Here is a 26706-nt window from a genome sequence, read left to right as displayed (position 1 = left end):
CTCAAACATAGAAACCAAACACAGTCATCTCATAAAATTCAAATTCCCACCCAATTTAAAAGATTACTTTTTATTTCTTCCCACCCTTTCCTTAAAGGAAAATGCACAGGAGCGATAAAAAACAGTTTATAAAAGCCGTCCCGTCCTTTCACAAGCTCCTGGTGTTCAGGGGGGATCCTCACCACCTTGCTCCTTCCCACCTGCCTCTCCCGGAGAGCCAGGCCGTTGCTGCTTTGACCTCCCTGTGTGTGGCACCGGCTCTTCCGTCCGAATGGGCACAGAGGCGATTCTTCTTTGTGGCTGCTCCCACGGCTTGCTGCTTGCAGCACAGATCTCTTTTATTGTTGCTGCCGCCATTCGGAGAGCAGTCACGGGGGGGGATCTGCATGTGCTTGCTTACCAGCAAGTTTCTGGAGGTCCAAATGGCATCTTTGATGGCAGCGAGAGTAAGCCACTGCTTCTCAAAGTCTTTCCTTTGTGCCTTTGCTCCCTGGCTCACCCCATAGAGCACTAACTGTGCTGTTAGGACCTCCCTTGCTGGTAAGTACGGGAATTGCGAGGAGCCGGCCATTGCCCACAGGTCTACGGCAGCGCTGCACTCCCAGAGCAGGTGCCTCACCGTCTCTGGCGCGCCACAACCAGGCCGGGGACACATGGCTGTTGCAGACATGCCCCGAGAGTGCATAACGGACCTGACTGGGAGGATCCCATGAGCCACCATCCAGGACACATCCCGGAGCTTATGCGAAAGAATGGGACGGCTCACCAAACGCCACACATCTGTGGCTTCACCAATCGAGAGGCCGCGCACTGGAGTCACAGCTTCTCGCTCCTGCACAACAGAAATGAGAGACCGGTGTTTAGTTAAAATGTTTAAGTCTTCATTTTCCAAGTTAAAGGAGACTAAAAAGGACTTTAGCTCAGCATAGGCTGGGGGGAGACTAAAAGAGACAGGCACTTTTAGATCCACCGGTATCAATTTTCTCTGTCTTAAGTAGCTCCCCGCCCAAAATCTAACCCACGCCTGCGTTTTGAGGTTACTAGATCGGGCCGTGGCCTGCCTCAGGTGGCTGCTCGTATAGAGACTTCCTACAAACAGATACAGGTCTGGAACCCCCTTTCCTCCATTCTCCTCTGTACAGTGCAGCGAGGAATGCTCAGACCTCTACATTGGAGAGACCAAACAGCCACTTCATAAGCGCATGGCACAACACAGAAGAGCCACCTCCACAGGACAAGACTCAGCTGTCCATCTGCATCTAAAGGATAAAGGTCACTCTTTCGAGGATGCCAATGTTCACATTTTGGACAGAGAGGACAGATGGTTTGAAAGAGGAGTGAAAGAAGCCATCTATGTCCACTGTGAGCGACCATCTTTGAACAGAGGCGGGGGTTTACGACACCAACTCTCTGCCATCTATAATCCAGTTTTGAGATCCCTTCCCAGACGCCTTAACGCCCACTCACATCCTGGGCCATCTGACCTCAGGAATTCGCATGACAAGGTGGGGCCAGGTTTCACAATGAACACACCCGAAACTCTGGCTGATTGGGACCCACGCCCAGTTTCACACCTTGGCTCGGGCGATTAGAGGATCATCAGGGGGTCCTTTTGTCCCTCTGTGGGGGGTCACTACCACTAGGTTTATATCTGGGACTCTCCACCATTTGACCTTAGAACTGAAGAAGCTTCTCGGATGAGAGGTGAAACGTCTTCAAGCAACTTAAAGAAGTCCAGACGCTTTTCTTTCCAAGCTCCTTTGATTATAAGCTTAAGTTTTACCATAGCTAAATTATTAAACACAGAAATAACGTCATAAGATGTTCATAAAACCATTGTTTGATGTTCGGACTCAACTCCCCCCTTTTTGACACACTCCCATGTGTCAATTCATTGGAGCTAGACAATTAAAAGAGAAGGTTAGTGACATCATATCTCAGAAAGTATCAGAAATTCTTCTCTCGAGTACCGTTGCTCCAGCCTTGTCATCCCTGAGGATCTTCAATCCCGGAAATTTCCCTTCTCCTCATGTAATAAAGTCTATCATCCTTCCATGCCCTGGTAACTGGTCCATCCAGAGCTGTAACATTTTGAAATGTACATACAACAAGCCAAACCACACCTTGGTCACACCAACCCTTTTCTGCCCTGAAGATGTCCAACGCCATCTTAGTCTGGACCAGGGTTGTAATAGTTTTGCAATTTTCATTAGTTTTTATTTTTATTTAGCTTCGACTTCAGATTTTCAATTTTATATCAGTTTTAATCAGTTTTTATCAATTGTTTGCTAGTTTAGTTTAGTTTTGATTAGTTTCAGTTATAGTTTTAGTCGTGTCTGCAATAATTAAGTGTAGCAAAATCCCAGTCCCATCATATCAGTCATGCTCTTGTGCTTATCCTTGGGTATTGTGACTATTAACTCTTGCAGCACCGGGTGCTCCTAATTTTGGTTCAAGTGAATTTATAAACTTTGTGAAGGGAATTGACTCCTCTGCACACTGGAATAAACATAATCAACATGATCTACATTTTACTGCGTGTTATTTCACCATCTTATTGATTCAAATGCTCCATCCTTCTGTGGTTTGCGACATTATGTTTATCCACTCTGTCTCTAAATGTTTGAAGAATCTTCAAGTTTGGGGTCAAATTTTAAGAATTTGACCATAAGTGAAAGTTATGGTGTTATCACCCCCTTCGGGGCTTACCTTTCCCAGTTTTGATGATATTCCTCCCTATTCTTTGCAAATACCCCCTGTTGGTGGCGAGAAACTGTTGGTGTGGTCAAGTGGGTGCTATAGAAACAAAAGCTCAGGACAGAACAGTTATCAGTCATGTACTTCCTACAAATTTTGCATATGTTTTATTTCATATTGATCCTCTGAGTGTAATGGTACATTTTAATTTGAATTTATCCAAACTAAACACAATAGGTTTTTCTTTCTCTACTTTGCTCTTGTTCTTTTGCAGTACCACATCCTATCAAATGTCCCTGTCGATTATATTCTACTTTTAATAACTTACTATTTCAAGCGAGAACCTAAATCACGTGGCCCAATGTTTATTATTGCATATCTCTATTCTGAATGTGGCAAGTCATTCATAGGTATTGTTAAAGTTTTGGCGATTTTCCTCTATAAAATTTAATTGACTTTTTTACAGTGGCCTGCTGTGGTTAATAGTAACATATTCCAGTCATGAGTGATATCAATAGTTTTCTCCACTGTAGCATTTGGCATTCCCAATAATATAACATGATACCTTAATCAAAACACAGCTAATATAGCACAGTTTTCTTAATGCAAACATCAGTAACTCAGACTCAGCAACCAAAGTGTTAAGTCTGCAGTTCATACTTATGTGAAGCTACAGTCTCCTCCTCCAGTCTCTCTTATCCTCCTGCTCCTGAAAAAACAAAACAAAGCGAAGCATCCACCCTTCTCTTGTCCGCTGGGTGAATTGTTTATTGGCATTTACTAATCCTAAAGTGGGTGCAGTCATTGTCTCAGTATCAAGTCAGTCAAAACTTTTAGTCGTCAGTCCATCACAGTCCATTCACATGCATTCATCCACACACATTCATACCAGATTTTGCTGATAACGGAGTCTCCCTATTCGAGCCTCCATCACCAGCAAGATGACGTCATCATTTTAAAAGGAAAACAATTCTTTGTTCTTTTGTTCTGGATTGACTCGCTGCAATCCTTTTAGACTCAGGACTTCTCATATGATCAGTGTCCCCTATACGTGAATTCCTCCCAAGCCAATTACAATCATGGAGAAACACACTTTGCAACTGTTTTTGTAAGAATATTTCATAGCGCTTTAAATTTCAATCTTTCAGGCCTGGTTTAAAGAGCTGATTGTTAAATCATGAACTCACAAAATATCAACATATCACCACCGGTGGATCACACCTCTCAGATTTTCTTATCTCAGTGCACTGTAACAAAAACGAAAACAGACATAACCAACAAAATACTACTAAAATAACACAAACTAGGGCCCGTTGCAGACATGTCCAGCATAAAACTATCCCTCTCTCGCTTACGAGAAAGAACACAAGCCAAAGCTCACTGATAACATCAAGCTAGCGCTAAGCAAAACCAAAAAATCAACCAGAAATTCACAGGAACATTTTGCTTCCTGCCGGGACAATATTGTGTGGGAATGAGAAGCTCAGGTGCCGTAACACCTTTTGTTCCTCCTTGAATTAAATCTCAATCACAGAAAATGCCGTACTCCAACCTAAACTTACACTATTAATTCATCATTTTCACTCTGTGCCACTGTTCCTCATCAGGGCTGTGTGAAGCACAGCAAAGAATTCAGTCAAGGCCTTGAGCCATAAACATACATCACGCACAGACATTGTTTTCATAACCAAACCGTTTTAGACCTTATTCCTAAAATCTACATAAATGCCCTCTGAGTGACATATAACACATTCTAAGTAATCAATGGTAATCAATGGCTCCTCATAAAAATTATGCATTGGGATGTTTGTGTGCAGCATTTTGCATATCAGCATAAGCAAAGCATTCTTCATTGCATCAGCGTGTATGTGTATGTGTCCATCACTCTTCATTGCACAAGCGTGTGCATGTGTATGTGTGTGTGCATCACTTCTCAGTGGATCAGCATTCCAATGTGTGTGTGAGTGTGTGTATGTGTGTGTGTGTCATTTCTCACTCAATCAACGAGTGCACATGTATTCATGTGTGTATTTCACTTCATTCTGAATCTGTGTGTGTGTAGACGTGTGTGTGTGTGTGTGTTTGTTCATCACTTTCCTGTTCTGGTGTTCTGGGTAAACCACGGCCTGAAGCATGCCCTGGGGTCCTGCCCTCCTCCTTTTCAGTTTGTTTGCGACCATTGCTGCTGCTGCTGCTCAAAGTTCTGTCCGTCCTGGTTCTGACCCCAATTGGGGCAGTCCTTTCTCCAGTGTCCATGCTCACCGCAGGTGAAACCTGCATCTTCTCCTGTGTTTTTTTGTCCATTCTGAGGTGCCTTCTGTCCTCAGTTACTCCTCCTGTCCCGGTCACGCCCTTTTTGCTGCCCGATCATCCGTGTTGGTCCATCACTGTCCTGCACAGTGTAAATGCAGCGTTATCAAGGTCAGCATTCTTTTGCTCAGCCTTACTTTTCCTTCAGGCTTGGCGGGCTTCTCGTCACAGCTCTGTCAGCTGACGCAGTCTGGGAATTTTCCCCCGTGTAGTGAAACGGGCCTTAGGTCTAGTGCTCTCCGTCTCTGCTGCATGAGATCACATTCCTGCAGCACTGTTGACATTTTCAGGTCGTTGTTGTGGGTCCAGCTGTTGCAGCATTTGGTCAGGGTCACGTATGGAGGAGAGCAGGAGTCCAGTCAGCCTCGGCTTTCAGGGCCGGCAAAGCAGCCTGTAATTAAATATATATAGAGAAAAACAAAAAACAAAAACAGACAAAAAACAAAAGCAAACGAACAGGAAAATGATGTTGTGTTGGCTGTGTTACAAAGAGAGGGGAGAAACACCGGGACCAGGCCCTGTGTCAGCCTTCTCTCCCCCTTTTTTTTTTTTTTTTTTTCTCACCCTATAATCAACTCATGACCCGCCAAGCTGACAGGACAACACAGGTACATATTAAAATTCTTAAGATCATGTTTGAAAGCCCAAAAATGGACTTTTCTTTCATTCAGTAATCACTTGTATTAATCAATCAGCAGAAAACATGTCACAATTTGAATCTTTTAACCCCTAAATTTGTCGTGTCTTCACTGGTTGGTCAGACCAGTGTCTTTTTCTTTGAAGTTAAATTGTTGTCCTGCAACCCAGAGAGTTTATTTGTCAGTAATGTATTTATCCTTTAACAACAGGTGTATGTTAAGTTTCGCTGCTTTAGCCTTGCTGGAAAATCTTCACGTGTTCATGAGTGTAAGCTGTTTCTTCATTGCGTGTGTGTGCATTTGTAGGCAGGCAGGTTAATTTGATCTTTTTCTCAAACTAGGCGTTACCTTAAAAGGAGCCTTTCTCTCAGATTTCTCTGCTTGTGTATGTTTTTGTTTCACCTTTTTGTTGTGATGCTCCGGACGCCTTCCCAACCTCCACAAGTCCGTTGGCCCCAATTTTATGTGTTAAAACTTCTCTTAATTTCTCCTCTAATTCTCTCCTCGCTGCTGTCTTTTTCACAGCTGCTGATTCTTACTGGGTGTGGCTCCCATTACTTATAATTTTGCTTCGGCCGCTGTGCTTGTGGGGGCAGTTGGTCCAGGTCCGCAGCTTCCTGTATTAACACACTAAGAGATTTATTTAATTTCATTTTCATCACTGTTAAACAGATAAGCAGGCAACACGCCTACCTTGACAGCGTAAACTGCACGCCAGTCTCCCAACACATTCCTCTCTCTACTCCTCCATAATTCTCCACTACACACCTCTTACTATCTCTCTTTTTTATTTTTTTATTTTTTTATTACACCACAGAGTAATACACCCAATTATGCCCGTCTATCTCTATGTGGCTCCAAATTCCCTCTTTATTTAATTTCACACTCGTCAGGGGACAGGCACACAACAATTTCAACCACTGAAACGAGGAATTCAACCTTTTTATATTTCACCTATGATAGAACTCAACCTTAGATGTAAAAGCATTCTCTTGTTCTATTCCAGAATAAATGTGAACCCGTGATTACACGGTCGTTCCAGTGTTATTCTGTAGCTATGCGGGGGTCCTCACCTCCCCAAGTCACCACCTCGGCATCCGGACGCCGCCGGGCCTGCCCGCGCGTCCACGAACAGGAGGGTTGCCACTCCTAGGACAAAATTATTTTCCACAGGTACACTAGGCGTCAACCTTAGATCTTAAAGCATCCTCTTCGCACTAGTGTCCTCCTATTCAAACACATCAACCGTCACTGTCACTTTGTTTCACGCTTCCCCCACAGAAACACACTCAGAGCGCGCCTCACACACTCAAAACAGTGAGACCCACAGAGAGCGCTTTTCATCAGCAGAAATTTGCACAGAAACCTCTGAGCTCAACTGTTAGAATTCTTTTGATGCACAACAACCATAGACCAAAATACCTCTTTCTCTGCGCTTATGGCCGCCACAACGGGGCAAAATCGCATCATAAAAGTGATGCCTGCGTCCCCTGAAGTTATACCAGACACCATAAACCAGGTTTTGCTCTATGTACTTCTTGGCAAGTAAAATTTTACTTTGTTTTATGACCGCAGCCCTTGAGACTCGACTGACGCCATAAACCACCGTCAAACCTCTCTTCAATGTACTAAAACCAGCACCAACCACTACTGCACTTCACGGCCGCACCACCGGAACACGGCCGTATCATAAACCAAACCTACGGATGTGTTTCGCTTTCGCGTTGCCAGTGTTTAACCGCACCGTGAGCCAGCATCTGCTTTTCCTTAAATCAACTTCTATTTCATAGCCGGCAAGAGCCAGGACTTAACCGACACCATAAACAAACTTCAAAACCTCGACTTCAATGTACTGAACTAATGGCCGTGTCTTCAGAAGAAATTCTAATGTATTATTGCTACAGAAGCCAGTATTAGACAAAATTAAATGTGGAAGGTAAAGTGGCTGCAACTAGTCCAACGTAGTATGTTATTAGTATCTCGGTAGAAGCAGTTTACTGCAACTAGTCCAACGTAGTATGTTATTAGTATCTCGGTAGAAGCAGTTTATTTAACACACTGGAATTCAGCCTCAACTTATGTTGTTAGTATCTTGCGCCAAAAACCAGACACCGACAAATTTAATGTGAAGATACATGTAACTCAGTGAACAGATTAATTTGGAAAGCCCAATATGCACATTTGGTATTCATAATACAACAGGCTGTGCTTACCTTTTTATATTTGGACCGGTCCTCTGTTCACCTCGCCTCACGATCTCACCAAAGGCCAAATCTGCCCCTCCTCAGCACACCAAAGATCCGGGTCACACGGCACCAAGTTGTTGAAATCTCCCAATTCTTTGAATCTTTGGGCTGAAGGAAGGACAATACTCGGTGTATAAATGCTCAATCAACAATCATTTATTTCCATACAATTCAACACTTAAGAGCATAAGAACCATCATGATGGGGAGACCTGCCTGCAGAGGGTCACAGCAAGTCTCAAAATGGTGACGGGTTGCTCAGCTTTTTATAGTCTCTAGTGGCCCCCACCTAGTCGTAAAAGACCAAACATTAACATTTTTTCTCTGTTACAGCTCCTAAGTTATGACCTCGGCAGTTGTTTCTCTGCTTTCTGTAAGGTGGGGGTGTGGAATGTGGTCTGTCTATCTCCCCTGTCTTAGACACAGAGTCTCCTGCTTACAATCTTCTCTTCATGATTCAACAATTAAGCATGTAATACATTCACAGCAGATCAAGGATACAGAGTGATGCACACTTATCTAATAAACTAATCAGTGAATATGTTCTTTTAACTCAAAAGTATAATGAGAACTAAACTACATACAGATCACACACTCTATATTAAAGGGTATAATATGATCTACAGCAGTATTCTAATTCAACTACTTTGATTACATATATAAGGTAACATATAATAACAGAATAATCTAATAGTCCCTACCCTCACCTATGGCCACGAGCTGTGGGTAGTGACCAAAAGAACGAGATCGCGGATACAAGCGGCAGAAATGAGCTTCCTCCGAAGGGTGGCTGGCCTCTCCCTTAGAGATAGGGTGAGAAGTTCGGCCATCCGGGAGGGGCTCAGAGTAGAGCAGCTGCTGCTCCACATCGAAAGGAGCCAGCTGAGGTGGTTCGGGCATCTGACAAGGATGCCCCCTGGGCGCCTCCTGGGTGAAGTGTTCCAGGCATGTCCCACCGGGAGGAGGCCCCGGGGCAGACCCAGGACACGCTGGAGAGATTATATCTCTCGGCTGGCCTGGGAACGCCTTGGTATTCCCCCGGATAAGCTGGAGGAGGTGGCTGGGGAGAGGGAGGTCTGGGCCTCTTTGCTTAGGCTGCTGCCCCGCGACCCGGCCCCGGATAAAGCGGATGAAGATGGATGGATGGAATTATCCTCATTCAAAAGTCATGTAAGAACCTCATTGGTTTACGGAATTCTGATGTCACAGGCTTCTAAAGCTTTGATCCTTTGAAGCTTTGATCCTCATGAATTCTTAAGTAGGGGTGAGGAGGTACAACTTTTAGTCCGTTATTTGCAGCACTTATGTTAGCAGCATTCAAACGTTCACCAGTAAAGCATTTTCAAACATTTGGATCCTTTTCGTACTCATGGTATACAGACTCCAACATGTCTCAGAAAGAGCAAGAAAGACAAGAAGCTGACCCCAGCTCTATTCCATGGTATGAGTCCCTAGACCCTTACATCAGCTCTCTTCCTTGGGACAAACACGTAGAATTAGAGGAAAAGCGATTGGAAGAAATGGAGAAGGAAAATCTCATGAACAGAGAAAAGATTAAGATCCTGACAGAAGAAAATGAGAGAAAGAGTGCTGAATTAGAAAAATTATCCTACCAGCTTCAGGAAAGGGAAGGTATTATTGAGGAGAAACAATGGGCTCTCCAAGATAAGAAGAATCACGAGCTCCAAGAAAAGCTTGATGAAGCTCTAGAAAAAATTAAAGATCTGCTCCAAAATGAGAAAAAAGAGAGCATTAAAGGGGATAAAATGCTCAAGAAGAATCAGGAGCTCCAAGAAAAGCTTGATGGAGCTCTGGAAAAAAATAAAGATCTGCTCCAAAAGGAGAAAAAAGAGTGCATAAAACAGGAAAACATGGTCAAGAAGAATCAGGAGCTCCAAGGGAAGCTTGACGAAGCTCTGGAAAAACTTAAAGAAATCCACCAAGAATAGAAGCAACAGTCCACACAGCAGAGAGACATGCAGAGCAAACTCCAAGCCATGGAGGAAAAATACAAAGCGCTGCAGGTGAAACATGACAAAACTCTGCACAAAAGTCAACAGTTGCTTCAAGACAAGAAGAAAATGGAAACGAAACAGAAGGAAATGGACTCCAAGCTTGACGAGATGGAGGAAAAACACAGTTTGCTCCAAATCAAGCTTGATAAAACAGTGCACTGAAATAAAGAGTTCATTCAAGAGAGAGAGGAACAAGAAATGCTCGAGAAAGAAACGGACTCCAAGCTTGAAGTCTTGGGAGAAGAACTGAAAATGCTCCAAATAACTCTTGAGGAAACACTGCTCAAAAACAAAGAGTTGCTTCACGAGAAAGACCAACAGAAAATACAAAAGGAAGAAATGGATTGCAAGCTGAGGCACATCAAGAAACAGAATGAAGGCTTGCAAGTGATGCTTGATGAAGCTCTGGAGAGAAATAAAGAGTTGCTTCACGAGAAAGACCAACAGAAAATACAAAAGGAAGAAATGGATTGCAAGCTGAGGAACATCGAGAAACAAAATGAAGGCTTGCAAGTACTACTCGATGAAGCTCTGGAGAGAAATAAAGAGATCCTCCAAGACAGGAAACAAGAGCCCGTAGAGCAGAGAGACCTGCAGAGCAAACTCCAAGCCATGGAGGAAAAATACAAAGCGCTGCAGGTGAAACATGACAAAACTCTGCACAAAAGTCAACAGTTGCTTCAAGACAAGAAGAAAATGGAAACGAAACAGAAGGAAATGGACTCCAAGCTTGACGAGATGGAGGAAAAACACAGTTTGCTCCAAATCAAGCTTGATAAAACAGTGCACTGAAATAAAGAGTTCATTCAAGAGAGAGAGGAACAAGAAATGCTCGAGAAAGAAACGGACTCCAAGCTTGAAGTCTTGGGAGAAGAACTGAAAATGCTCCAAATAACTCTTGAGGAAACACTGCTCAAAAACAAAGAGTTGCTTCACGAGAAAGACCAACAGAAAATACAAAAGGAAGAAATGGATTGCAAGCTGAGGCACATCAAGAAACAGAATGAAGGCTTGCAAGTGATGCTTGATGAAGCTCTGGAGAGAAATAAAGAGTTGCTTCACGAGAAAGACCAACAGAAAATACAAAAGGAAGAAATGGATTGCAAGCTGAGGAACATCGAGAAACAAAATGAAGGCTTGCAAGTACTACTCGATGAAGCTCTGGAGAGAAATAAAGAGATCCTCCAAGACAGGAAACAAGAGCCCGTAGAGCAGAGAGACCTGCAGAGCAAACTCCAAGCCATGGAGGAAAAATACAAAGCGCTGCAGGTGAAACATGACAAAACTCTGCACAAAAGTCAACAGTTGCTTCAAGACAAGAAGAAAATGGAAACGAAACAGAAGGAAATGGACTCCAAGCTTGACGAGATGGAGGAAAAACACAGTTTGCTCCAAATCAAGCTTGATAAAACAGTGCACTGAAATAAAGAGTTCATTCAAGAGAGAGAGGAACAAGAAATGCTCGAGAAAGAAACGGACTCCAAGCTTGAAGTCTTGGGAGAAGAACTGAAAATGCTCCAAATAACTCTTGAGGAAACACTGCTCAAAAACAAAGAGTTGCTTCACGAGAAAGACCAACAGAAAATACAAAAGGAAGAAATGGATTGCAAGCTGAGGCACATCAAGAAACAGAATGAAGGCTTGCAAGTGATGCTTGATGAAGCTCTGGAGAGAAATAAAGAGTTGCTTCACGAGAAAGACCAACAGAAAATACAAAAGGAAGAAATGGATTGCAAGCTGAGGAACATCGAGAAACAAAATGAAGGCTTGCAAGTACTACTCGATGAAGCTCTGGAGAGAAATAAAGAGATCCTCCAAGACAGGAAACAAGAGCCCGTAGAGCAGAGAGACCTGCAGAGCAAACTCCAAGCCATGGAGGAAAAATACAAAGCGCTGCAGGTGAAACATGACAAAACTCTGCACAAAAGTCAACAGTTGCTTCAAGACAAGAAGAAAATGGAAATGAAACAGAAGGAAATGAACTCCAAGCTTGACAAGATGGAGGAAAAACACAGATTGCTCCAAATCAGGCTTGATAAAAAAGTGCATGGAAATAAAGAGCTGCTTCAAGAAAAAGACCAACAGAAAATACAACAGGAAGAAGAAAGACTTAATCTCCAGAGGAAAAATCAAGCACTCCAAGAATTGTATAACGAAACGAAGTACAAAACAACTGTACTGGAAGAAGAAAGAAAAAACTGGAAAAACAATGCTCAGTGATGCAGAGTAGCATCAATGAGATGCTGAGAAAAAATACCGAACTTGAGGAACTTTCTAAGACCTTGAAGTACAAAAACACTGAAATCCAGGCGCAAAAGCAAGAACAACAGAAAACACATAAAGACCTGCAGTGTAGACTTCAAGAAACCCAGAAGAGAAAGCAGCAGCTGGAAGACATGCACACAGATGTGCACAAGGCAAAGCGAATAGAGGAGGCAACAGTTAAAGAACTGAAAGACAAGCTTAAAGAAAAACAAGATTAATTAGAAGACATGGTGAAAAGATGCAACAAACGAGAAAGAAAACGCAGAAACAATCGATGAGCTGAAAACCCTCATCATTGAAAAAAAAAGTGCTCGTGGAAGAGTATTTGAAAAAGAAGAAAAAACGCTTCCACTGGTTCTGGAGGAGGGGCACTGCTGCTTCTCACCTGATGTAACCTCGTCTTCCTCCACCTCTATTCCATCTTCATTTCCCCCCTTCCCCTCCCTCCTTTTACTTTTTTCACCCTCACCCCCCGACCAGTCCCGGCAGTTGACTGCCCCCTCCTGAGCCTGGTTCTGCCATAGGTTTCTCCTTTAGGTTTCTTTCACTTTAAAAGGAGTTTTTCCTATCCACTGTCGCCTGGTGCTTGCTCAGAGGGGATTGTTGGGGTTTTCTCTCATCTCTCTCTTTCATTCTTTCTATCCCCCCATTCCCCCCCTTCTGCCTTTTCCTTTACCCAATAAACACAATTGCGCACATTTTACATGTGTTTGAAAAATGTCTTCATTCAACAACAATTCATCCTAGGTATAAAAACAAGAAATAGGTAATAGCTGCATGTGTGTTTGTGTGTGTGCATAATATACATACTTGTTTCCCAGAAAGAATTAATACTAGATGGATAGAGACAGGTTTTAAAGACTAGAAATGAAAACATGTGAGTCCTGTCTGTCACGGTCTGCGGAGGCAGACCGTGCGGAAATGTGTGTGGTGGACCCAGGAGCGAACACAAGCGAGGATGCAGGAGTGGAGTTAAACAAAAGCGAGCCTTTTATTCTGGCTGATGAAAGGAACAAAACAGAGTGAGGGCAGCATAAGAGTAATAGTTCAAACAGAAACCTAAACTGGACATAAACTAAGGAAAAGCTATAGTTGGAGATACGGAACACAGGGGGTGGTAACACAGACGACGCGACACAGACTACATGAAACACAGAGACTAAATACACAAGAGGGATGATCAGGGGAAGTTGCCACACATGGGAACACAGCTGACACAGATAAACATAACAAGACATGGCAGGAGTAAACAACACTGACGGGAGACTGTCAAAGTAAAACAGGAAGTACACAGGTGCAAACAGGAGGAGAGAGAGAGCGCGGGCATAGTGGGCTGGGGAAACATGGAATGAAACAAGGAGGGGAGATGAGGGCTCACAGATACATAGAGGGGCACACAGGGGATAAAAGTCACAAGGGGAAGTCAAATAAGGAACAACACAACAGGACAACTTAGGAAACATGGCCTAAATAAGGAACGAAATACAAAAATATAAGAAACTAAGAATACTGGGCCCACATGGCCCAGGACCATGACACTGTCTTTAAATAAAAATTTATAATTCCCTATATTCCTATCTTTTCCAAACAATGGTAATAAGTAACAAAGTTTCAAATTTGCTTTGGTTGCAATCAGATTGCCATAGTCATCTGCAGTTTGCATGTTGGATGCCAACTACTCACAAAGCGGTGGGAAAAGTTTGGTTTGGTTTAGTTTGGCTTTCATCTTTACTTTTGCGTCCTTTCTAAAAACACTAACATATAGGTCTGGTCTACCTGGACTGGCAGCATGCTCGAGGTGTCCCAGTCTCGTCTGTTTGGTGACGCAGTAGATGAGCTCGCCCGGCTCGCTGTCCTGGTCGCTGGCTGACAGCTGCAGCGTGGTCAGCTTCTGAAAAATTACATTTTCTTATGTTGCAAGTCTCAAATCTTGATTGCCTGGATCCATTTAGTGTTTTATCATATGTGCTTTAAGCAGTAAATCTCAGGTAAAATGAACTGTTCTATCTGCCAGGAAGGACACAAACACAGACCCAAGATAAACAAAGACTGGATACAGTCTTTACATTATCTGCATGTCGTTTGAAATCTACAAGACATGCTGACTCCATGTCTGTGTAGGTTCCTAGTCAATCAGGTCATGTTTGTCTTAAGAGAGGCAGCTGGACTCCTTTAAAACATTTCACTTCTCATCCAAGAGGTTTGTTCAGCTTGAAAAACAAAAAGGTGAAGAGTCCCAGCTATTTAAACCCTAATGGAGGTTGTTCTCTATGGAGGTGGTAGCTGACCTACCTACTATTAATCATGAGCTAAGGTTTGAAAAACCGCATTTGTCATTACCAACAGGGGTTCCAAGTAAAACCACTGGCATCATGGGAGAGTGTCTGCATCTAAATTTCACTCTTTCATGGATGCCAGCATATGCTTGTCAAATAAAGCCTGACTTTAGTTAAGTTTTCCTTCTATAAATAGAGATATTTCTAAACTGGAAATGTTCAAACTTCAAACTGGCGCAGAAAAACAATTCAAAGGGTATTGAGTGTCTGATGGTTCAAATTACCTTGAAGGACGATCATTGCAGTATACTGTAAAATGAAACACTGCATATACATATTATACTAGAGAGTACCTGTGTGAAGTATGAATAACATAACCACCACACCAGAGGTGTAAGCACCTTTTGCAAGGCACTCAAGGAAACCAGTGAACAGCCTCAAAAATAAATGAACAGGTGGAGATGCAGACTGTATTTGCAGATTACAGCTCCACCACAAATCAAACTTCCATATTACAGCGAGACTGCTCAGCAAGGAAAAATAGTCAATTTCAGTAAGACTGAATGAAGACAGACTAAAAATTAATGGCATCTGCTCACACATTACTCAGCTGTAAGGTTTTCTAAGTACTCAGATGTAACACTGTGGAGGAAAATCCAAAGAAATGGCAAACAGAAGTTCATTCTAATAAATTGGAAATGTGGATCAAGTCCATCAAAACATTTTAATTAAATCATTAATAAAACAGATAAAAATATTAAGAAGACTCTGTGTAATAAACATCTTCAGGTATGCTGGGTTGTCCTTCTTGCTACCTAACGTGAGCAGACAATGCAAACCAGCTTTCTCGAGCTCTCTCCTTGTCCATCTATTGACAATGGAGAAAGTTTTTTTCAAATCCAAGCAATGACATGTAAATAATGCACAGTGTGTGTGTGTGTGTGTGTGTGTGTGTGTAAAGACCTGGTAAAATCTGTGAGTCTTCAGTATTAAAGGAAAAATGTAACTTTTGATGCCTAAAGTGGGGGTCTGGGTGCTTGACTTTATCCTTTTAGAGGGAACCATCATTTTAAAGTAGTGTACTTTTTTTTTTCTGATCAATCACCTCTTCAAGGTGAATTTAACATTTACAACGAAGAGAGTGAAAATAATGTAAGATGACAGTGCCATTGGTGGGTCGCGTCCAACAGGGCAGAGAAGGATTTGGTCTTGGCAACCTCGGTGGCAACAGGCATCTGTAACCGAACGTCAAAAAATGGTGGTGGAGGAGGTGTGTCGAAAGGAGGAACCAGTAAGACACGCCAGAGCCATAGCGCTGGCCAAGCAGGGTCACTGGATGAATTGGGAGAGTTTTGAAAAGAGGAAACTCTTATGGAATGGCTGAGCGGTCTAAGGCGCTGCGTTCAGGTTGCAGTCTCCCCTGGAGGTGTGGCTTTGAATCCCACTTCTGACATTGAAGCTTTACTCTTCTTGATATTGTGACAAAATACTCTTGGGTTAACCACGAGCTTTCTAAAAACTTGCATATAACAATTGTGCACCAGTCATTCCTCATCTTTGCTGCCCATCATTACAACTTTGCTAATGATGGGCAGCAGGTTAGTGTCATGATGTTACCTCAGACATGGTTAAAAGCCCTGTTAACGTAAGTGCTTCTCGCCGGGTGCTGTGGCGCGTGCCTGTAATCCAAGCTAGAGGTTTGAGGATTGTTTGAGCTCAGGAGCTCTGAGCTGCAGCAGGCTATGTCGATCGGGTGTCTGCATTGCGTTCGGCATTGATATGGTGATCCTGGGGGAGCCTGCGACCACCAGGTCACCTAAGGAGGGGTGCACCGGCCCAGGTCGGAGACGGAGCAGGTCAAAGCCCCCGTGTCGCTCAGTAGTGGGATCGCACCTGTGAATAGATGCTGTAGCGCAGCCTGAGCAATACAGCTAGACCCAATCTTTATACACATCCTTATACTTGTCTCTAGATCACACAGCAGCCTGATCAGCATGTCTTGGTCTTTTTAATTCAAGTCCAAAACACTCACAAATCTGCTGCTCTGCTTGTCCGGCACCACCTCCACCTGCAGGACAGCTGCAACTACATCCTCCACTCTAAACACGCCACCGCCCAGCAGGTGGAGACAAACTCAAAGTAGGACATTTCCTTGGTGAGGAGAGAGGATGGAACCAAAAATGCATTTATCCCCGTGTTCTGTGTTGATGAAAATCACCCAACAGGAAAGCAGCTGGGCATTCATTTGAAACCAGTTCACAGGTTGGGCTGTGGTTCCCCCTCTAGCGTGTCTGCTTGAACTTTCAACTGTGAACCTCTTAGATCCAACCTTCCCAACTGCTCATCTCGCAAAAGACAAAATAGGAGAACCCAGAATGTCTTTTTATACCTGCTCACGCTTTTTCACGCTTCCCTCACAGGACGTCACATTTCACACTTTGGCCATCCAATCAAGTTGTTGACATCTAATCATTCCTGTCCACCACACCTGATCTTTCTATTTCGATCTGACTTACAACATTTAACACAAACTTTTAAATCAATATATTTTCTTAGTAATTATTTTTATTTGTTTATTACATGCACTTAACATACAAGTATGTCAAATGGAAATCAGCAACTGCGTGGGATTATTCAACTAGTTGGCTGCTGCAATGTGTCAGGATGGCCGAGCGGTCTAAGGCGCTGCGTTCAGGTCGCAGTCTCACCTGGAGGCGTGGGTTCGAATCCCACTTCTGACAATTGTATCTTGGCACTTCTTTCTTCCTGGTACTCATTGGTCTTTGATCAGTGGTTGTTTATTAATGGTCATGAGAATTTGCATAATCGTGATGAAGGAACTGACCTCCAAGCCCACTGTTCCTTCAGGGGGCTGCTTTCAGTCATTATGCAAATATACTGTTTATAAGATTGGGGAAACCTGCAGTCAGCTGAGACTGAAGAAGTCACTTGGATGAGTGACGAGACATTTTTCCCACTGAAAACGCTACATTCAGATGAACAGAATCAACCTTTGGAGACTTCTTACTGTTGTGACAAAATACACTTGAAACTGGCAATTCTATATCAGTGGAGAACCAATTCCAACAGTCTAAGAGATGTCCATCAAGAGCCTGGGACGGTGGTATAATGTAGACCTCAATGATACCTGGCAACTTGACAAACGAAGGCAAAACTTGGCTAATGACCTCAGGCGGATTAACAACACTGCACTCCTTGAGTGAGGCTTGAGATGTCACTCAAGGACTCCCAGGACCCCATAGTGAGGGGCGCTGCTCCCACCCTAGCAACAGGGAGGAAGTGGACCACAGCCACGTCTGTGCTACAGGCCAAATCGGCTCTGAGCCATAATGACATGGTGGGTCGCGTCCAACAGGGCAGAGAAGGATTTGGTCTTGGCAACCTCGGTGGCAACAGGCATCTGTAACCGAACGTCAAAAAATGGTGGTGGAGGAGGTGTGTCGAAAGGAGGAAACAGTAAGACACGCCAGAGCCATAGCGCTGGTCAAGCAGGGTCACTGGATGAATTGGGAGAGTTTTGAAAAGAGGAAACTCTTATGGAGTGAAATCTGGTGAAATCGGTGGGACCTGATTTTTGGGGGGTGAAACCATACTGCATGTCTTCTCTGGCACATTGAATTTCTGTATGACTTGTGTTTTCTGTGAGAGCTTTATAAAATCAAGCAGCTAACCATGACGTCTGCCTTTACAAAACACTTGTCAATCACTAAAGTTATCCTTCACTTGTCAGTCACTATGTGGTACTAAAGAGCTGTCTGAAATTCAGTTACAGCCCACACAAAGTTACAGATTGGAGTATCCGAGTGCTGAGGTGCGCTTGTGCGCAAAAGTCACAAACACTCTGCTGACTCACTAACTGTACAGCTCCAAACCTCTTCCGACCTCAAAGTCAGCACAGAAAGTGGGCGCCACGAGCTTCGTAGTATGTGTTTACATGGCTGAATAGCTGCTATATTCGAACAAACGCCTTCAGAAGAGACTGCGACCTGAACGCAGTGCCTTCGACCGCTTGGCGACCAAAAACAAGTTACCACTATGTGACATGCAGTATGGTTTCACCTCCCAAAAAGCAGATGCCACCGAGATTTGAACGCGGATCGCTGGATTCAAAGTCCAGAGTGCTAACCATTACACCATGGAACCGATGAGAAGCTGTGTGAACTGTCATGTCATGGCAACCTGTCTAAAAGTATTCAGCCAAATGATCAGTATGGATGACATTGTAGATTATTCGCACTACGTTTCCATGGCTGAACAGCTGCTATATGTGTTATGAGAAGGATAATGTGTGTTTCTTCCAAAGTATCTAACAGTGGTAACCTCCACCAAACTGGCACTGCAATGTCAGAATGGCTGAGCGGTCTAAGGCGCTGCGTTCAGGTTGCAGTCTCCCCTGGAGGTGTGGCTTTGAATCCCACTTCTGACATTGAAGCTTTACTCTTCTTGATATTGTGACAAAATACTCTTGGGTTAACCACGAGCTTTCTAAAAACTTGCATATAACAATTGTGCACCATTCATTCCTCATCTTTGCTGCCCATCATTACAACTTTGCTAATGATGGGCAGCAGGTTAGTGTCATGATGTTACCTCAGACATGGTTAAAAGCCCTGTTAACGTAAGTGCTTCTCGCCGGGTGCTGTGGCGCGTGCCTGTAATCCAAGCTACTGCGAGGCTGAGGTTTGAGGATTGTTTGAGCTCAGGAGCTCTGAGCTGCAGCAGGCTATGTCGATCGGGTGTCCGCATTGCGTTCGGCATTGATATGGTGATCCTGGGGGAGCCTGAGACCACCAGGTCACCCAAGGAGGGGTGCCCAGGTCGGAGACGGAGCAGGTCAAAGCCCCCGTGTCGCTCAGTAGTGGGATCGCACCTGTGAATAGATGCTGTAGCGCAGCCTGAGCAATACAGCTAGACCCAATCTTTATACACATCCTTATACTTGTCTCTAGATCACACAGCAGCCTGATCAGCATGTCTTGGTCTTTTTAATTCAAGTCCAAAACACTCACAAATCTGCTGCTCTGCTTGTCCGGCACCACCTCCACCTGCAGGACAGCTGCAACTACATCCTCCACTCTAAACACGCCACCGCCCAGCAGGTGGAGACAAACTCAAAGTAGGACATTTCCTTGGTGAGGAGAGAGGATGGAACCAAAAATGCATTTATCCCCGTGTTCTGTGTTGATGAAAATCACCCAACAGGAAAGCAGCTGGGCATTCATTTGAAACCAGTTCACAGGTTGGGCTGTGGTTCCCCCTCTAGCGTGTCTGCTTGAACTTTCAACTGTGAACCTCTTAGATCCAACCTTCCCTACTGCTCATCTCGCAAAAGACAAAATAGAAGAACCCAGAATGTCTTTTTATACCTGCTCACGCTTTTTCACGCTTCCCTCACAGGACGTCACATTTCACACTTTGGCCATCCAATCAAGTTGTTGACATCTAATCATTCCTGTCCACCACACCTGATCTTTCTATTTCGATCTGACTTACAACATTTAACACAAACTTTTAAATCAATATATTTTCTTAGTAATTATTTTTATTTGTTTATTACATGCACTTAACATACAAGTATGTCAAATGGAAATCAGCAACTGCGTGGGATTATTCAACTAGTTGGCTGCTGCAATGTGTCAGGATGGCCGAGCGGTCTAAGGCGCTGCGTTCAGGTCGCAGTCTCCCCTGGAGGCGTGGGTTCGAATCCCATTTCTGACAACTGTATCTTGGCACTTCTTTCTTCCTTCTACTCATGGGTCTTTGATCAGTGGTTGTTGATCAATGGTCATGAGAATTTGCATAATTGTGATGAAGGAACTGACCTCCAAGCCCACTGTTCCTTCAGGGGGCTACTTTCAGTCATTATGCAAATATACTGTTTATAAGATTGGGGAAACCTGCAGTCAGATGAGACTGAAGAAGTCACTTGGATGAGTGACGAGACATTTTTCCCACTGAAAACGCTACATTCAGATGAACAGAATCAACCTTTGGAGACTTCTTACTGTTGTGACAAAATACACTTGAAACTGGCAATTCTATATCAGTGGAGAACCAATTCCAACAGTCTAAGAGATGTCCATCAAGAGCCTGGGACGGTGGTATAATGTAGACCTCAATGATACCTGGCAACTTGACAAACGAAGGCAAAACTTGGCTAATGACCTCAGGCGGATTAACAACACTGCACTCCTTGAGTGAGGCTTGAGATGTCACTCAAGGACTCCCGGGACCCCATAGTGAGGGGCGCTGCTCCCACCCTAGCAACAGGGAGGAAGTGGACCACAGCCACGTCTGTGCTACAGGCCAAATCGGCTCTGAGCCATAATGACATGGTGGGTCGCGTCCAACAGGGCAGAGAAGGATTTGGTCTTGGCAACCTCGGTGGCAACAGGCATCTGTAACCGAACGTCAAAAAATGGTGGTGGAGGAGGTGTGTCGAAAGGAGGAAACAGTAAGACACGCCAGAGCCATAGCGCTGGTCAAGCAGGGTCACTGGATGAATTGGGAGAGTTTTGAAAAGAGGAAACTCTTATGGAGTGAAATCTGGTGAAATCGGTGGGACCTGATTTTTGGGGGGTGAAACCATACTGCATGTCTTCTCTGGCACATTGAATTTCTGTATGACTTGTGTTTTCTGTGAGAGCTTTATAAAATCAAGCAGCTAACCATGACGTCTGCCTTTACAAAACACTTGTCAATCACTAAAGTTATCCTTCACTTGTCAGTCACTATGTGGTACTAAAGAGCTGTCTGAAATTCAGTTACAGCCCACACAAAGTTACAGATTGGAGTATCCGAGTGCTGAGGTGCGCTTGTGCGCAAAAGTCACAAACACTCTGCTGACTCACTAACTGTACAGCTCCAAACCTCTTCCCACCTCAAAGTCAGCACAGAAAGTGGGCGCCACGAGCTTCGTAGTATGTGTTTACATGGCTGAACAGCTGCTATATTCGAACAAACGCCTTCAGAAGAGACTGCGACCTGAACGCAGTGCCTTTGACCGCTTGGCGACCAAAAACAAGTTACCACTATGTGACATGCAGTATGGTTTCACCTCCCAAAAAGCAGATGCCACCGAGATTTGAACGCGGATCGCTGGATTCAAAGTCCAGAGTGCTAACCATTACACCATGGAACCGATGAGAAGCTGTGTGAACTGTCATGTCATGGCAACCTGTCTAAAAGTATTCAGCCAAATGATCAGTATGGATGACATTGTAGATTATTCGCACTACGTTTCCATGGCTGAACAGCTGCTATATGTGTTATGAGAAGGATAATGTGTGTTTCTTCCAAAGTATCTAACAGTGGTAACCTCCACCAAACTGGCACTGAAATGTCAGAATGGCTGAGCGGTCTAAGGCGCTGCGTTCAGGTTGCAGTCTCCCCTGGAGGTGTGGCTTTGAATCCCACTTCTGACATTGAAGCTTTACTCTTCTTGATATTGTGACAAAATACTCTTGGGTTAACCACGAGCTTTCTAAAAACTTGCATATAACAATTGTGCACCATTCATTCCTCATCTTTGCTGCCCATCATTACAACTTTGCTAATGATGGGCAGCAGGTTAGTGTCATGATGTTACCTCAGACATGGTTAAAAGCCCTGTTAACGTAAGTGCTTCTCGCCGGGTGCTGTGGCGCGTGCCTGTAATCCAAGCTACCGCGAGGCTGAGGTTTGAGGATTGTTTGAGCTCAGGAGCTCTGAGCTGCAGCAGGCTATGTCGATCGGGTGTCCGCATTGCGTTCGGCATTGATATGGTGATCCTGGGGGAGCCTGAGACCACCAGGTCACCCAAGGAGGGGTGCCCAGGTCGGAGACGGAGCAGGTCAAAGCCCCCGTGTCGCTCAGTAGTGGGATCGCACCTGTGATTAGATGCTGTAGCGCAGCCTGAGCAATACAGCTAGACCCAATCTTCATACACATCCTTATACTTGTCTCTAGATCACACAGCAGCCTGATCAGCATGTCTTGGTCTTTTTAATTCAAGTCCAAAACACTCACAAATCTGCTGCTCTGCTTGTCCGGCACCACCTCCACCTGCAGGACAGCTGCAACTACATCCTCCACTCTAAACACGCCACCGCCCAGCAGGTGGAGACAAACTCAAAGTAGGACATTTCCTTGGTGAGGAGAGAGGATGGAACCAAAAATGCATTTATCCCCGTGTTCTGTGTTGATGAAAATCACCCAACAGGAAAGCAGCTGGGCATTCATTTGAAACCAGTTCACAGGTTGGGCTGTGGTTCCCCCTCTAGCGTGTCTGCTTGAACTTTCAACTGTGAACCTCTTAGATCCAACCTTCCCAACTGCTCATCTCGCAAAAGACAAAATAGAAGAACCCAGAATGTCTTTTTATATCTGCTCACGCTTTTTCACGCTTCCCTCACAGGACGTCACATTTCACACTTTGGCCATCCAATCAAGTTGTTGACATCTAATCATTCCTGTCCACCACACCTGATCTTTCTATTTCGATCTGACTTACAACATTTAACACAAACTTTTAAATCAATATATTTTCTTAGTAATTATTTTTATTTGTTTATTACATGCACTTAACATACAAGTATGTCAAATGGAAATCAGCAACTGCGTGGGATTATTCAACTAGTTGGCTGTTGCAATGTGTCAGGATGGCCGAGCGGTCTAAGGCGCTGCGTTCAGGTCGCAGTCTCCCCTGGAGGCGTGGGTTCGAATCCCACTTCTGACAACTGTGTCTTGGCACTTCTTTCTTCCTTCTACTCATGTATCTTTGATCAGTGGTTGTTGATCAATGGTCATGAGAATTTGCATAATTGTGATGAAGGAACTGACCTCCAAGCCCACTGTTCCTTCAGGGGGCTACTTTCAGTCATTATGCAAATATACTGTTTATAAGATTGGGGAAACCTGCAGTCAGCTGACACTGAAGAAGTCACTTGGATGAGTGACGAGACATTTTTCCCACTGAAAACGCTACATTCAGATGAACAGAATCAACCTTTGGAGACTTCTTACTGTTGTGACAAAATACACTTGAAACTGGCAATTCTATATCAGTGGAGAACCAATTCCAACAGTCTAAGAGATGTCCATCAAGAGCCTGGGACGGTGATATAATGTAGACCTCAATGATACCTGGCAACTTGACAAACGAAGGCAAAACTTGGCTAATGACCTCAGGCGGATTAACAACACTGCACTCCTTGAGTGAGGCTTGAGATGTCACTCAAGGACTCCCGGGACCCCATAGTGAGGGGCGCTGCTCCCACCCTAGCAACAGGGAGGAAGTGGACCACAGCCACGTCTGTGCTACAGGCCAAATCGGCTCTGAGCCATAATGACATGGTGGGTCGCGTCCAACAGGGCAGAGAAGGATTTGGTCTTGGCAACCTCGGTGGCAACAGGCATCTGTAACCGAACGTCAAAAAATGGTGGTGGAGGAGGTGTGTCGAAAGGAGGAAACAGTAAGACACGCCAGAGCCATAGCGCTGGCCAAGCAGGGTCACTGGATGAATTGGGAGAGTTTTGAAAAGAGGAAACTCTTATGGAGTGAAATCTGGTGAAATCGGTGGGACCTGATTTTTGGGGGGTGAAACCATACTGCATGTCTTCTCTGGCACATTGAATTTCTGTATGACTTGTGTTTTCTGTGAGAGCTTTATAAAATCAAGCAGCTAACCATGACGTCTGCCTTTACAAAACACTTGTCAATCACTAAAGAGTTCCTTCACTTGTCAGTCACTATGTGGTACTAAAGAGCTGTCTGAAATTCAGTTACAACCCACACAAAGTTACAGATTGGAGTATCCGAGTGCTGAGGTGCGCTTGTGCGCAAAAGTCACAAACACTCTGCTGACTCACTAACTGTACAGCTCCAAACCTCTTCCCACCTCAAAGTCAGCACAGAAAGTGGGCGCCACGAGCTTCGTAGTATGTGTTTACATGGCTGAACAGCTGCTATATTCGAACAAACGCCTTCAGAGGAGACTGCGACCTGAACGCAGTGCCTTCGACCGCTTGGCGACCAAAAACAAGTTACCACTATGTGACATGCAGTATGGTTTCACCTCCCAATAAGCAGGTCCCACCGAGATTTGAACGCGGATCGCTGGATTCAAAGTCCAGAGTGCTAACCATTACACCATGGAACCGATGTGAAACTGTGTGAACTGTCATGTCATGGCAACCTGCCTAAAAGTATTCAGCCAAATGATCAGTATGGATGACATTGTAGATTATTCGCACTACGTTTCCATGGCTGAACAGCTGCTATATGTGTTATGAGAAGGATAATGTGTGTTTCTTCCAAAGTATCTAACAGTGGTAACCTCCACCAAACTGGCACTGCAATGTCAGAATGGCTGAGCGGTCTAAGACGCTGCGTTCAGGTTGCAGTCTCCCCTGGAGGTGTGGCTTTGAATCCCACTTCTTACATTGAAGCTTTACTCTTCTTGATATTGTGACAAAATACTCTTGGGTTAACCACGAGCTTTCTAAAAACTTGCATATAACAATTGTGCACCATTCATTCCTCATCTTTGCTGCCCATCATTACAACTTTGCTAATGATGGGCAGCAGGTTAGTGTCATGATGTTACCTCAGACATGGTTAAAAGCCCTGTTAACGTAAGTGCTTCTCGCCGGGTGCTGTGGCGCGTGCCTGTAATCCAAGCTACCGGGAGGCTGAGGTTTGAGGATTGTTTGAGCTCAGGAGCTCTGAGCTGCAGCAGGCTATGTCGATCGGGTGTCCGCATTGCGTTCGGCATTGATATGGTGATCCTGGGGGAGCCTGAGACCACCAGGTCACCCAAGGAGGGGTGCCCAGGTCGGAGACGGAGCAGGTCAAAGCCCCCGTGTCGCTCAGTAGTGGGATCGCACCTGTGATTAGATGCTGTAGCGCAGCCTGAGCAATACAGCTAGACCCAATCTTCATACACATCCTTATACTTGTCTCTAGATCACACAGCAGCCTGATCAGCATGTCTTGGTCTTTTTAATTCAAGTCCAAAACACTCACAAATCTGCTGCTCTGCTTGTCCGGCACCACCTCCACCTGCAGGACAGCTGCAACTACATCCTCCACTCTAAACACGCCACCGCCCAGCAGGTGGAGACAAACTCAAAGTAGGACATTTCCTTGGTGAGGAGAGAGGATGGAACCAAAAATGCATTTATCCCCGTGTTCTGTGTTGATGAAAATCACCCAACAGGAAAGCAGCTGGGCATTCATTTGAAACCAGTTCACAGGTTGGGCTGTGGTTCCCCCTCTAGCGTGTCTGCTTGAACTTTCAACTGTGAACCTCTTAGATCCAACCTTCCCAACTGCTCATCTCGCAAAAGACAAAATAGAAGAACCCAGAATGTCTTTTTATACCTGCTCGCGCTTTTTCACGCTTCCCTCACAGGACGTCACATTTCACACTTTGGCCATCCAATCAAGTTGTTGACATCTAATCATTCCTGTCCACCACACCTGATCTTTCTATTTCGATCTGACTTACAACATTTAACACAAACTTTTAAATCAATATATTTTCTTAGTAATTATTTTTATTTGTTTATTACATGCACTTAACATACAAGTATGTCAAATGGAAATCAGCAACTGCGTGGGATTATTCAACTAGTTGGCTGTTGCAATGTGTCAGGATGGCCGAGCGGTCTAAGGCGCTGCGTTCAGGTCGCAGTCTCACCTGGAGGCGTGGGTTCGAATCCCACTTCTGACAATTGTATCTTGGCACTTCTTTCTTCCTTCTACTCATGTATCTTTGATCAGTGGTTGTTGATCAATGGTCATGAGAATTTGCATAATTGTGATGAAGGAACTGACCTCCAAGCCCACTGTTCCTTCAGGGGGCTACTTTCAGTCATTATGCAAATATACTGTTTATAAGATTGGGGAAACCTGCAGTCAGATGAGACTGAAGAAGTCACTTGGATGAGTGACGAGACATTTTTCCCACTGAAAACGCTACATTCAGATGAACAGAATCAACCTTTGGAGACTTCTTACTGTTGTGACAAAATACACTTGAAACTGGCAATTCTATATCAGTGGAGAACCAATTCCAACAGTCTAAGAGATGTCCATCAAGAGCCTGGGACGGTGGTATAATGTAGACCTCAATGATACCTGGCAACTTGACAAACGAAGGCAAAACTTGGCTAATGACCTCAGGCGGATTAACAACACTGCACTCCTTGAGTGAGGCTTGAGATGTCACTCAAGGACTCCCGGGACCCCATAGTGA

The 26706-nt window shown here is 44.4% G+C and overlaps 9 non-coding genes and 1 pseudogene across 9 annotated transcripts; 8 read left to right on the top strand and 2 right to left on the bottom strand.

The window, feature by feature from the left end:
• Positions 1–178: 178 nt before the first annotated feature.
• LOC146618424 (uncharacterized) lies at positions 179–16072 on the bottom strand (annotated as a pseudogene).
• A 32-nt stretch (positions 16073–16104) lies between these two features.
• LOC146618423 (signal recognition particle RNA) lies at positions 16105–16393 on the top strand. The gene has a single exon (XR_014906820.1).
• A 711-nt stretch (positions 16394–17104) lies between these two features.
• On the top strand, positions 17105–17187 carry trnal-cag (transfer RNA leucine (anticodon CAG)). The gene has a single exon. It is a non-coding gene; the product is annotated as a tRNA-Leu (tRNA).
• Positions 17188–19098: 1911 nt separating this feature from the next.
• On the top strand, positions 19099–19391 carry LOC146618421 (signal recognition particle RNA). Its single transcript, XR_014906819.1, has one exon.
• A 711-nt stretch (positions 19392–20102) lies between these two features.
• trnal-cag (transfer RNA leucine (anticodon CAG)) lies at positions 20103–20185 on the top strand. The gene has a single exon. It is a non-coding gene; the product is annotated as a tRNA-Leu (tRNA).
• Positions 20186–22096: 1911 nt separating this feature from the next.
• On the top strand, positions 22097–22389 carry LOC146618419 (signal recognition particle RNA). The gene has a single exon (XR_014906822.1).
• Positions 22390–23100: 711 nt separating this feature from the next.
• Positions 23101–23183, top strand: trnal-cag (transfer RNA leucine (anticodon CAG)). The gene has a single exon. It is a non-coding gene; the product is annotated as a tRNA-Leu (tRNA).
• Positions 23184–24534: 1351 nt separating this feature from the next.
• trnaq-uug (transfer RNA glutamine (anticodon UUG)) lies at positions 24535–24606 on the bottom strand. The gene has a single exon. It is a non-coding gene; the product is annotated as a tRNA-Gln (tRNA).
• Positions 24607–25094: 488 nt separating this feature from the next.
• LOC146618416 (signal recognition particle RNA) lies at positions 25095–25387 on the top strand. Its single transcript, XR_014906818.1, has one exon.
• Positions 25388–26098: 711 nt separating this feature from the next.
• On the top strand, positions 26099–26181 carry trnal-cag (transfer RNA leucine (anticodon CAG)). The gene has a single exon. It is a non-coding gene; the product is annotated as a tRNA-Leu (tRNA).
• Positions 26182–26706: the final 525 nt, after the last annotated feature.

The sequence above is a fragment of the Diplotaxodon limnothrissa genome, linkage group LG14 (assembly GCF_057381915.1).
Source record: "Diplotaxodon limnothrissa isolate DT_005_m linkage group LG14, D_limnothrissa_male_GT1.1, whole genome shotgun sequence".
Taxonomy (NCBI): domain Eukaryota; kingdom Metazoa; phylum Chordata; class Actinopteri; order Cichliformes; family Cichlidae; genus Diplotaxodon; species Diplotaxodon limnothrissa.
Note: the sequence above shows the minus strand (reverse complement) of the source record. Positions and strands in the feature narration are given on the sequence as shown.